Genomic DNA, 13907 nt, shown 5'->3' on the forward strand with positions numbered 1-13907 from the left:
AAAGACATGAAATACTATATTACTGTTGGTGTTCTGACACTGAATAGTGAATGAATTCAAAAAGCATTTAGTACCCTAAGGTCTGTTGCCTATTTTTGTTGTTGTTGTTAAGGAAAGAAAATTATTAGCAGTCTGGACCTTCCAAATAGATAATCTTCTACCATTTTTTCCTTGTTTTATAATGTACCCACATATTTAAACTATAGTAATGACCAAATAACCTACACCCATATATTTACTAGGTATAGTCACCCATTTCTTTTTCCTACTGGTATTTTTATTCTAAAATAGAAAAGAGTGGAGGAAAGGATGAGATATTATTGTATAAACATTGTCTTCAGTATACTTGGCAACAATAGGCAATTCTCATAAACTTTTAAACTTGTGACCAACTTAAAACTTGTATGGAAACAGTAAATAGTGGCACAGTTATGTGGAATTTAGTTGTAAAAGGTTTTGCTTCCTTTTACCATCACTCACTTCTTTGAAAAGAAAATTTCACATGAGGCTATGGAATCTATGAGGCACAGATACCCGAATGAAAAGAGAGGCAACTACAACAGTGGACTTAAATGTGGGGTTTCCTTTTCTTTCACATTTGAGGGGAATATGCAATTGGTAGCTAAGAACCAAGCTACTACTGCTGTTTCAGCAACCTATGAAATTATTCAGAGAAAGACGGAGGAGCACAGTATTCGGCACTGGAAAGGAGTTTAGTGAGGAACTATCCAATACTCTCCTTTCATATCTGAGGAAATTGAGCCAAAGAGAATTGAGATAATTTGCCTGAGATCATTCAGCTAGCTAGTGGCAAGAGGAACAACAAACGTCTTTAGAGTTAAAGTAAACTGCTCTGTTCATTCATTTCTACACAATTGCCTCTTGGATTCCAGGCACCTAGTGTAAGTCAAAATCGGGTATGAAATGTTGCTCTACAAATCTAGGGTCAAAACAACAGAAAAATAAAACAAGTGGCCGCTGGGCAGAGATGTTGAATAAATGAGTTCTCTGTACTTTCCTTCCATCCCCATTCTCATCCCCCAGGCTCTCGGTCAAACTAAAAAGGATACTGACCTACTTCAAATAATCTGTGTGTTGGGTCTCACACTGTCCTAATGTATACCGATGGGCATTCTCTGTACCCCTATGTCCCTTGGTTTTATCATCTAGTCCAAAGTCAAGATAACCTCTCCAAGGCCCCCTTTTCTCTAAGTCTCTAAGTGGCTGACGTTATCTCTTTTCCTTTCTTTCCTTTTCCTTCCTGTCCTTTTCATTCCTCTGTCCAGGGAGTATGCTTACCTTCAAGAAATTCCTGCAGTTACTATTCAAAAGCAGGAAAATTCCAAGAGTTGTACCCAACACTAAGAGTTGTACCATGATCATTTGATGTTCAGAGTAATACAGATCACAAAAAGAAAACAGCCAACCATGACTGTGAAACTGTCTTGAGAAATTTCTACTGGAAATTAGTTCTAGATTTTACATATTTTCTTTCACAGAACTGATTTCCTCCTGGAAAATTGCAGGAGAGAAGGAATTTCTCATTTAAAAATGGAAGCATCACATAAAAGTGACTAATTGCATCCCAAAAAGAACTATCTTTACACTTCCAGTCCAGGTTTCTTCCTTTCAAGCAACCTGAAATCGCATTCTTTAAACAGTTAATAGAATCTCTGCAGTTGGTAAAATAAAGAGGAGACTAGAAGAAGAAAAAGCTGGATAAGGAAAATGTCACCTGAATTTAATAGTTTACTAATAACCTTTTGGGTTTTAATGCATTGAATGAATTCATTCCCTTAATGGTTTTTTATACAGCATAGGGATTAGAGAGTCTAGCCCTGCTGTGTGAGGAGTGCATACTGTGTTGGGCATGGACTGCTTGGAAGGATGAGTGTTGCACCAGCAGAATCTTCATTCACCATGATTACCATTGCTGTTACTAATAACAATTATTACCACCATGTTTTTAGCACGTGATGCTGTACAAAGTACATATCCTACAAATTACTGTGTTTAGTCATTCAAAGAACCGTTTCAAAGTTTTCATGTACGTTATTTATCCCCATTTAGAAAATTAGGAAGCTAATGCTCAGAATTAAAAGACTTAATGCAATCCTACAGTCAATTCACAGCAGGATCAGGCCTTAGCAACCAAACTCCAGAACTCTAAATCTTTAATCTGTCCCTGATGATGATAAGTATCATTTCATGTAGGCACAAGTATTTTACATCTCTCTACCAGGTGTGGGGCTTCCAGGGATACTAAATTCAACCCAAATTTAGGTAAATTTCCTGAAATAGACATCTCTCCTCCTTATGTAGAAGCTGTGTCATCATTTCACATTTTGAAATAAGAATAGCATTCTGTCAAAGCCATTCTTACTCAATGGTCTCACAAATCATTGAAAACACTTCTCTTTGTTCACTGCCCAAAAAAGGAATGTTATTGGGAACATAGGTAATATTTATATTTAAAGGAAATAGGGCTCAACAAATGAAATTATAGAGTATTTTAAGCCTATATTCCAAATATTTAAGTGATATTAATAGCAGAACTTTACCATTGAAAATAGTGCAGAGAAGGGGCTCCTGGGTGGCTTAGTCGGTTAAGCATCCTACTTTGGCTCAGGTCATGATATCACAATTTGTAAGTTTGAGCCCTACGTTGGGCTCAGAACATGGAGCCTGCTTCAAATTCTGTGTCTTCCTCTCTCTCTGCCCCTCCTCCGCTCATGCGCTTTCTCTCTCTCAAAAAGAAATAAGTATTAAAAAAAATTAAAAATAAATAAAATAATGCAAAGAAAATCTAAGAAGGCAACATCACACTTAGTATAATCATTACTGTAGCAGGCGTGGCCAATGTGGCATTTGAAAAAGAAACCTTACAAGTTAGTAGGTGATCATTGATTTTTTTTTTTAACGTTTATTTATTCTTGAGAGAAAGAGAGAGAGAGCAAGCGTGAGTGGGGAGGGACAGAGAGAGAGGGAGACACAGAATCTGAAGCAGGCCCCAGGCTCTGAGCTGTCAACACAGAGCCTGAGATGGGGCTCAAACTCACAAATGGTGAGATCGTGACCTGGGCTGAAGTCAGATGTGTAACCGACTGAGCCACCCAGGTGTCCCCTATTCAGATCAGTGATTCTTCTATAAATTGGGGTTGGGGCAGCTGGCCAAAAACAGGTGTACCCTTTTCTTATTCCTCATATCAAAATAAATTACAGGTGATCAAAAATTAAATCTAAAAGGAAAATCTTAAAAGGACTAGGAAAAAGGTGGAAAAATTAATAATTTTAAAATGGAGTCACACTCCTTAAACACATTTTAAGAGGAGCACATGGAGGAAAGTTTGCTAAACCTTGCTGTATTGAAAACATTTTACAGACAAAAAATTAAATAACATAGTTAAAACTGGGCAAATGACTTGAATAGATGACATACAAATGTTCAACAAGCATGTAAAAAATGCTCAACATCACCAATCATGGAAGAAATTAAAAAAAAACTGTAATGAGATATCATTCCACACTCATTACTATAGAAAAAAGAAAATAAATATTGATGTGGATGAGGATAAGTTGGAATCCTTATGCATTGTTGGTAGGATTGTAAAATGGTAGAGTCACTATGGAAAATAATATGAGGATTCTTCTAAACAAATTAAAAATAGAAATACCATATGATCCAACAACCCCATCTCTGAATATATTTATCCGAAAGAATTGAAAGCAACCTCTTGCAGAGACACTTGTACATCCATGTTCACAGCTCACTATTCACAACAGCCAAGAGATGAAAGCAACTTAAATACCCATTAATGGTTGAATAGATAAAATGTGGTATATGCATATAGTATTATTCTAACTTAAAAAGGGAACCCTGTCACATGCTACATCATGAGTGACTTCTGAAGACATTATACTAAGTGGGATAAGCAAGTGAAAAAAAAGGCAAATACTGTATGATTACAAATATATGAGCTTTCTAACATAGTCAAATGCATAGAAAGTAGAATGGTCACTACCAGAGGTTGGGAAGAGAAGGGTGGTTGCTGTTTTAATGGATATAGAGTTTTAGTTTCGCAAAATGAAAAAGTTCTGGAGGTATGTTCTATAGTAATGTGGATATATTTAACACTACTGAATAGTACACTTAAAAATGGTCAAGACAGCAAATTTTATGTTATGTGGTTTTGTCCACAAAAAAGTGTTAAAAATATTTACCTATGACTTTCAAAACTTACAAAGTGAAAGAAAAAAATAGAATGAGAAATTATTCAGAGCAGTTATAACACAATTTCCTAAATATAACTCAAAGTTTTTCTAAATCAATAACAAAATGATTATCTCAATTCATTTCTGGAAAGAATTTTAATGGAAAAATATTAATAGGCAGTGAACTAAGAAATGGCAAATAAACAATGAAAAACTGTTCAACTCACTCATAAAACTGAAGAGTAAAATAATAATAGATATATTTTACCCATTACAGTAATGAAAAATAAAAGTACAACATGTCCAGGGATAGTGAGTGATAATGAGAAGTTAATAGGTCTTCTGGCACACTGTTTATAGGTGTGTAAAATGATGAAACAAATTTTGGAGTAAATTTGCCAGTATCTTTTTTTTTAAGTTTATTTATTTATTTTCAGAGAGAGAAAGAGCAAGAAGCAGAGGGCCAGAGAAAGAGAATCCCAAGTAGGCTCCATCCTGTCAGCACAGAGCATGACGTGGGGCTCATTCCTATGAACTGTGAGATCATGACCTGAGCCGAAATCAAGAGTCAGATGCTAAACTGAATGAGCCACCCAGGTGGCTTAGAATATATTCTAATACTTAAAATATGTTAATATTAATATTTAATATTTATATTATTATATATTATCATACTATTATTAAAACATTAATATTAATGAAAATATGTCTTTGGATCAATAATTTCACTGGTAGAAATCTATCTTACAGATACCCTTTAGATGTGTAGTGAGAGGTAAATGAACTAATCACTGAAAATATCTAGCAATGTGCTGAATACATATAAATTACACAATAAGTGTTATCACTACTTTTATTATATTTACTTAAGTATGCACAAAATGTTTCTGGAAGGCTACATCAGACAAGGTTAAGAGCAGCTATTCTAGTGACAGCAAATGGAAAGCTAACAGCACAGAGGAAGGGCATAAGGGGACTCACACACCACTATGTTTTATAGGAATTTTTACCATAAACCAAGTACCACGTTTATGGTTTTAATTGCTAATTTTAGTCACTGAGACCAGGACCAAACGTTCACAAAATAGGAAAAACATCCATTGTTCTCCTTTTCTAATTCTTTGGCCTACAGTTTTCCTTCCTTTCTCTCTGAAAAGAGTTGTACATGCAAAGGATACAAAATAACATTTCCCTATTTCTCTTTATCTCATGCTTTTCCTGAGCCTTTGGGAAGAAATATCAACACAGTATAACTGGACATCCAGTGACTATGGCCATCATTTACTTCAAGGAAACCTAGTGTTATTGGCTTCTTGTCCCATGTAGCCCTGTTGCCTTAGCTATTCAAACCGGAACCCTGAGCTGTTGCAAGAGGGAGAAAGGATTCTCCATGTGGGTGTGGCTCAGACCTCATGCTATCTGGAGGGCTTGCTCAGGGACTCTCACAGAAGGTTTATCCTTAGATGCTGTAATGGGCCCAGTGGTGATCCCAAAAAAAGATATGTCCACAACCTAAACTCCAGAACCTGTGAATTTTTCCTTTGGAAAAAGAGTTTCTTACAGATGTAATTAAATATCTCGAGATGAGGAGAGTGTCCTAGATTATCCAAGTGAGACTTAAATACAATGACAGATGTCCTTATAAGGACACACACACACACACACACACACACGCACACACACACACAGACCAAAACAGGAGAAGGTTTGTGAAAACAGAGGCAAAGGTTGGAGCAATGTAACCCATAAGCCAAGGAATCCAGCAAAACCATGAGAAGCTAGAGAGGAATGAAACACATTCTCCTCTAGAGCCTCTGTAGTGACTGCAGGCTTGCAAACACCTTGATTTTGGACTTTTAGTCTTGAGAAACATGGGTGAGTAAATTTCACTTGTTTTAAGTCATTACATTTGTGGTAATTTGTGATGGCAGGTTTTGGAAACTAATTCAAATGCTCGTCTCTAGGGGACATTTGTCTGAGAATTAACATTTCACTTTGCTTCAACAATGTCCCTCACTTTTACATCACTTCTTCCTGTATATTTTTGTCATTGTCTCAACAGTCAACATGTCACCATGACACCTTAAATATTGTTGAAAAGACATTTTCAGGGGAAACTGCTGAGGTGAAACAACCTAACACTGCCACAATTCTTGAAGTAGTTGATCTCAAACTCATAAAACAAATCTGCAATTGCACAAGTTGAGATGCATGTACTTAAGTCACAAAGGCTCCTTGGTGTTCAAAAAAACCCTACTAAATATGAAACTCCCTAAAAGATATCACTTTGGAAGGTGAAAGCTGTAACATTCAGGGTGCCCTCTAAGTTACTGGATCTGAGAGGGAGTAAAGCAGAGGAAAAAAAGGGCCCAGAAAATTCCAATCACTGCCTGTGAATACTGAACACATTTCCTAGAATAGCTGGCCAATTTCTGTAAGACATCATACCCTCAGAAAAACAAACAAATAGCCAACTATATCCTGGGCTAAATGTTAGATGTGTCAGAAAATTAATTTCAAAGCATAAGTCATGACTGTCTCACCAAACAGCTTCTGTTGAGGAAAGAGATTAAGTGAATGGAATGTTGCACCTTTTCCTCATTCTTACTGTGATTACAGCTTTAAAATGTGTATTTAGTGCGAGCATGGTTCCTAGTGAAAATATTCAGGACATGGCAGGGGAGAAGAGTTTTAACTGAGTAGGTTAGCAGATTTTTTCTCAAAAGGCCTTGAGGATCGGCAATACCTTGGATAAATGACTAGGATTAGAATCTGGCGATGAGTTTTGTAGACTCAGAAACTGAAATCTCTCAGCACATGAGAGGAAACCCTCCTCTCAGAAGTAATCCCATATTGTACAGGCTCGTGGAACTTCTGAACAGAATCCTAATGCCAATTGATTTCTTTTCATTGAGCACTACAATTATTGCCCAGATTAAAATGCTCAACTATAGAGCATCTGGGTGGCTCAGTCGGTTAAGCATCTGACTTTGGCTCAGCTCATGATCTCACAGTTTGTGAGTTCAAGCCCCACATTGGCTGTCTGCTGTCAGCACAGAGCCTGCTTCAGATACTCTGTCTCCCTCTCTCTCTGGCCCTGCCCCCTCCTCTCTCTCTCAAAAAATAAAAAAATAAACATTTTTTTAAAAAGAGAAAAAAATAAAATGCACAACCATCTGACCCTTTATCACTAGAAAGTCCTGTGTAACAATGAAGACTATAATCAGAAGATTACTTTGTGAACATGGAACCATAACAAAATATATAGATAAATACGTGATCAATCAGATAAATTTAAGAGGTTATTAATAAGATCATTAACACAGTGCAATGTTTAATGTCATTCTACTAACCAATCATTCCTCTCTTTTGGACAATGTTTGAAGAAGCTGGGCCAACTGTTTCTTTGTGATTGCCTTTTATGCCCACTCAAATTCTGACCAATCCTCCCATCTGATAGCCCTGCAAACTCATCTGTGTAAAGTGTTGCATCTTGGCTCTGTTAACTATAGATTTCATGTGTTAATTCACAGGGTAAAGATCATATATCTTTATTTCCACATACTTTCTTTCCCTCTGTACTATATGCAAACAGCATAGAACACTTTGGAGTTAACTGTGACAATAATATGAATTCTAGACAAAACACAGCAGATGAAACAACATGGCAGAACATTTTTTTAATATTCCTATTTTGTAGCCCACAACTTTTAATCACTTTTCAAGGTCAAACTTTATTATTGGTAGGCATGACAGTGACCAGTAGCTACAACAAGAAGCTGATGACCTTAACTTCACAGGTGGCCCCTGGTATAAAGCTTGACTTTGATGTGTCTAAACAAGCATAAATATAGAATTTATGATGAGGTCTATTAGGATAGTAAAATCTTCTGAGAGGAAGCTGTCTAGAGCTGCCCTGCTTAAGAGACTTAAAAGCAGGCAGATCAAAGCATGTGTCATTGAAAATGCTTTTGGTTGTCATGAGAAAAGGGGTAAAATTGCAAACCCATTCAGTTGTATCCATTACTATAATGACTTAGAATAGACTAGGATGACAAAAATGAAGGGTGAGTAGTATAGGATCATAATAATAGTAATCACAGGTCATATGCCACTGATACTGAATTTTTCTTTTGTACAACAAAGGCAGTTTTGTATTTTTTTTTCTGAATAGCTATGGTAACAGGTTTTGTTTCTGAGTGCCTGGTTTCCTGTCTATAGAGCCATGCATCTGAGTAACATGCCTATCCCAAACATTCATTAGGATATTGAAGATGAGTCAAATAGAAAAAGATGGACAAATGCCAAACGGTTTTGTTCTAATAGAAAAGGTGCTTATCCACTGAATTGCCAAACTGAATTTTGGGCAGGCAATAAGCAATGTTGTTACCTTATATCACATGTCATCAGCTCTAGCATATCATGCTTTAACGAATAAAGAATTAGGATTATGTACAGAGAAAGGGAAGAGACTAGAAATGCCTACATATCCAGCATGCTGAGAAAGAAAGTCTGGAATAGAGGTATTTTCTTCAGAATAAGCAACTCTTTAGAAGTGAATGACATATGATTTCTGGCAGCAGTGGTGGGGGGAAGTCTTGAGTAATGCTGACTATAATTCTGTGCTCTGAGGAGCATTCAATCGACACTATATTTCTTACAATGCTTCCCTTAAAATACAGACCACTTCAAATTGATGCTATGCCTCTTTTAAATAGGCCACCCTGTATATTCTGAATGAACTTTTTTCCAGTAAAGAACTGTGTTGATGCAAATCTACGTTGGCAAGAGCGTCATCAGAGTCAGCTGGGAGTGACAGGCATGTTCGAGCCAATTCTGGATGGTGTGTTGAAATATGCTTCCCAGGCTACAAGAGCAAATGCACAAAAGCATGCCCACGTCTTCACGGGGGTGACGTGCGGATCAGCAGAGCCATGGCTCTGTCAGAACATAAAACACATACCAGGAGCATTTCTTGAAGAGAAGCCAACAAATCAATCCCAGCAAGAGCTACATAATCCTTACAGGTTAAAAGGTGCCAGGGCTCGCCCTTTCCCTTAGGGCAAGAAAAAAAAAGTTTGTACATGTTGCTTTGCAGGGCACACTCCTAAGACATAAAAGATCGTATTTCTTGGTAACAGCCAGCTAGCTCACATAATATAAATTTGCAAGCAAGCAACACAAACCAACAATTCAAACTTCAAAGAGAAAGCTCTGTTCTACCCATTTCATATTTGTTTTGTTTACATGGAGGATCATGAAACCATTCCTATATAAATGTTAAAATGTGGCTTAGTCCTGCTTTTAGAAATATTTTATGCCTATGCAGAAAACCCATGTATTTAATAAAAGCAGTATCATTGCAATGACATGTATGAAACGCTGTGGCAAGCATGCAAATTTTTTCAGAAATTATTTCGGTTCTTCAATACCTAGTTATAATATCATGCTTAAGAATAGGATTTTGAGGGGCACCTGCGTGGCTCAGTCAGTTAATCACCTATCTCTTGATTTTGACTCGGGTAATGATCTCACCGTCATGAGTCAGAGCCCTGCGTTGGGCTCCATGCTCTGCGTGGGGCCTGCTTGGGAGTCTTTTCCTCCCTCTCTCTCTGCTCCTTCCCGTGCTTGTGCACATGTGCCCACTCTCTCACTCGCTCTCTCGCGCTCTCTCTCTCAAAAATAAATAATAAGCATTAAAAAATAAGGATAATATTTTTTTTACCCAATCCATAAAAAAATGGTAATTTCAATTTGGCAATCTGCCCCAGGGCCATACATCTGGAAACTAGCAACTTCCCACTTGCCTCTATGCATCTTCTCTCACCTCTCTCATCCCTAGAGCACAAGTGTATGGTTAGAGGTAGAAGCAGCATGGCATTTCTAGACAAAAAGTTGCAGTGAAGACTGTCAGGTAGACCTGGCCAGCCTGGTGTCCACTGCCTCCCCCCTCCATCTCTCTAAAAGCACTACAGGTGAATTAGAGAGCCTGAGAGAATTTTAAAATCAGACACAAGAGAATGGACATCCCAGCTGATGAGCTGTGCTTTTCTAACTGCAGGCCTCTGATGAGATCCTTGTCTTTGACTCACAATCATCAGGACAAAGGACCCCAAGACTGCCAGGATACTGCTCATCACCCATCTCTCATCCTCAGATGGTTCTGTAAATCCCCTCATTTGACTTAAATCACCCAGCCCTCCCCCAAATCCAAACCCTCCACTGTAACTTCTAGTGCTTCTCATCTGTCATCAGTACAATCTCTCATATTCTCAACCTCTTGTCTGTCTCCTGCACCTTCTTGTGCTAACAGGACTGGCTGCCCATTGAGGATACGGCTTTACTTCTGCCCTCTGAGTGGTATCTAATTTCCCTTCCACATTTGTGTAACACTTCCCCCAAAGGAGAATAAGTGTCTTTCATGCTCTTCTCTGCTATTTTCAGAAAGTACTGTGACCATTTTTTATGATTTACTATGCACCACCATTATACCTCACCTGCATTACTGCAATAGTTTCCCTCTTTTCACCTGTTCCCCACATCCATATTTTCTACACAGGAATCTAACAATTCTTCCAAAACTTAAAACAGATTGTGCCCTTCTTAGTCAGACACTTGCATCGTTAACCCTCTTCTCTGTGACATGTCACCATGAAAACTCCCCCCAAATTCCCAAATCCTTTACTACAGCCTCAAAACACTACATGATCTCGCTCCCTTCTAGGTCTCTGACTTCATTCTCTAGAATGTCCCCCTGCCTCAAACACACCAGTCACATCCTCCCTCAGGGCTTTTGCACTTCTCATTTCTTCTGCCTGAAATGGTCTTCTCCTGGATAATCACATAATCACCTCCCTCCAATCTCTACTCAAATGTCACCTTATAGAGAGTCCTCCCCAAAAAGCTTATACAAAACTCTATTCTCTTACCCTGCTTTATTCTTCTTTAATGTATTGTCATTCTCTGACCCACTGAAGTATTTATTTGTATGCTGTCTTCCCCCCACTAGACTATTGCTCTAAGGGAGCAGAACTCTTTTTTGTTTGTTGTTGTTCAGTGCTTTATCTCCAGAAGAGTGACAGATAGTATAGACACTTAGAAATCATTTTTAAGTAAATAAAAGGATAGCAGGATATTTAGCTCCTGACTTTTACCCTGGTGAACCAGTCTTGAAAGAGAGAAAATGCCTTCAGAGAAAGATGGTTTTCTGTGTGGAGACCATTAGAACTGCTAAATGTGTTCTAAGTATTACATTTTTTTTGTAATGAAAAGGCAGGCACAGTCTCACATAAATAATGTCTCTGTTCTATGCATTAGAACACAAGTGCCCCCAGTGGAATTGACATATCTGATTTGAATGGAAACACAATTGTGTATTCTGCTATTTCAGTAGGACTATCTTAGAAGGAGTAGGATATTAACTACTGAAAGGTAATATAGATTGGTCTAATTGGACTGAATCTCACATTCCAACTAGTGAGAGTGTTCAATGCACACACTTGAGGGTTAGCAAGCTTAGCATGGGATAATAACTCAAAATGTCACTTCCTTTCATTTGGAATGAAGCTGTTAAGAAAGATAAAATTCATTGTTTCATTTAAGCATATAAATCACTCGTGTGTGGGTGCATACACGTGTGCAAGAGACAGAGACAGAGAAAGAAGGAAAAAGATACACACACACACACACACACACACACACACACACACATAGAAGAGAGAGAGAGAGAGAGAGAGAGAGAGAGAGAGAGACACTTAGTTGACCTTCAAAACCTGATTCCAGCTAACCTCTATGGTCTACCTTCTCTAGAGATACTCTGAACTGTACTCAAACTCACCTGACCCCCAAATACTCCCTGTAGATATTCAGTTGTTGCTTTGGTGCAAAGAATTCACCTCCTGCCACTTCCTCTCCTTCCATACTTCACTCAATTTCCCTCTCTACTCAGATCCTCCATGCTTTTTGTTCATATCAAATTCCCTTCTAGGCCCCATTTTTCTTTTTTGAAAATATGATAATTAAAACTACACCTAATTAGGTAGTAGTGAATATTAAATAAGGCAACCTAACTAAACGCTCAGGCCCTTCTTTATGACTACGCCATCTCATACTCCATCTCAAATCTTGAGGGAGTCCCACTTCCAGAAACAACCTCTGCCTCTTGTAAACGCCCTCCACTCTTTGTAATTATGGCTGCTATTTTAAAGTTCTTAAGTAATCACATTCCATGCCCTATCAGATTGCAATCCTTGAGAGCAAAGACAAAGCCCTAAGAGCATCCTATAAAATGATTTGCATGAGGTAGACACAGTATGTGAGGTGATTAAACGTCTAGATTTCAAGAGATTCAGACTACCCAAAGTGTCCCACCCATACTATTTTCACATTATGCTTGATTAGCACTCAACTTTTTCCAAAGATCCTTTCATTAAGTATATCATTTGAACTTCTAAATAATTCTATGAATCATATATGAATTAGTAATAGTTCTATTTTACAGATGAACTTAATGGTGGTCTGTGGAAAGTTAATGATACACCTAAGAACTCACAGTAAGTGGGGAGGAAAGTTGGAGCAGGCAGTACATTTCTAGATCTTTCTGCATCACAAGACTGTATTAGGGACACAGCAGTGAATAACGTAGAACTCATTTCTCCCTTCACAAAGCTCACCCTCTAGATCAGTGGTTCTTAACTAGGCATAATTTGCACCCTCCCAAACTGGGGAATATTTGGCAATGTTTGGAAACATTTTGGATTTTCATAACAGGGTGGGATTACTGACATCTCCTGGGTGGTTTTAGGGATGTTCCCAACATTCTATACTACACAGGACAGCCCCATGACAAAGCATTATTTGGACCCAACTGTCAGCATTGCCAAGGTTGAGAAGCTCTGCTCAAGATTCAGCTCCCAAATAAATGCTGTGAAGTATCCATAGGAAACAATGCCAGATAAGGTTTGTAGAGACAGGTTTGGAACTGCTGATATAGACTTCAGGGCCAAGTTGAGAAGTATGAACTTTTTCCTGCAGACCAGGGATTAGCAAACTATGGCCAGTGGGCCAAATCTACCCTCCTATCATTTTTTGTAACGAGTTTTATTGAACACACCCATGCCCATTTTATGTCTTGTGCTGCTTTTGCACTATAGTGGCATAAATGAGTAGATGACACAGAGATGGCGGCCCACAAATGTTGAGACATTTACTATATGCCCCTTTACGGAAGAATGTTTGCTTACCCCCACTATAAATTGTGGAAAGCAAAAGCAGAACTTTGGGATAAGTAATGACGCAGCGTGGATAGTACATCCTCAAGGGGAAGAGACTTATGGCACAGAGACAGCTAGGATGGTTTTGAACTCACCCAAACATAAGGCTGATGCTAAAATAGGTAGTGGTAATCAGGAAAAGACAGAAAAGCAAGAAATATCAGATGAAAGAATCTATAGGGCTGGGCAGAGAAAGGGCAAACCAGAAGTCAAAGATGACTGGGAAAGCAGTGGTTCCAGGGGGAAACAGTGAGCTCAGTTTTTCACATTATATCTGAGGTGAAAGTAGATTTCTTAAGTGGAAATGTCCAGAGGAGACATACAGATCTTGAGACGGGTTTAAGAGCTGGATTTTGTGAAATGGAGCTAGCAATTGGAGCTGGGGCAGAAGTCAGGCTGCTGGTGCAGGGAGCATACTGAAAC

The sequence above is a fragment of the Lynx canadensis genome, chromosome A1 (assembly GCF_007474595.2).
Source record: "Lynx canadensis isolate LIC74 chromosome A1, mLynCan4.pri.v2, whole genome shotgun sequence".
In the NCBI taxonomy this organism is placed as follows: Eukaryota; Metazoa; Chordata; class Mammalia; order Carnivora; family Felidae; genus Lynx; species Lynx canadensis.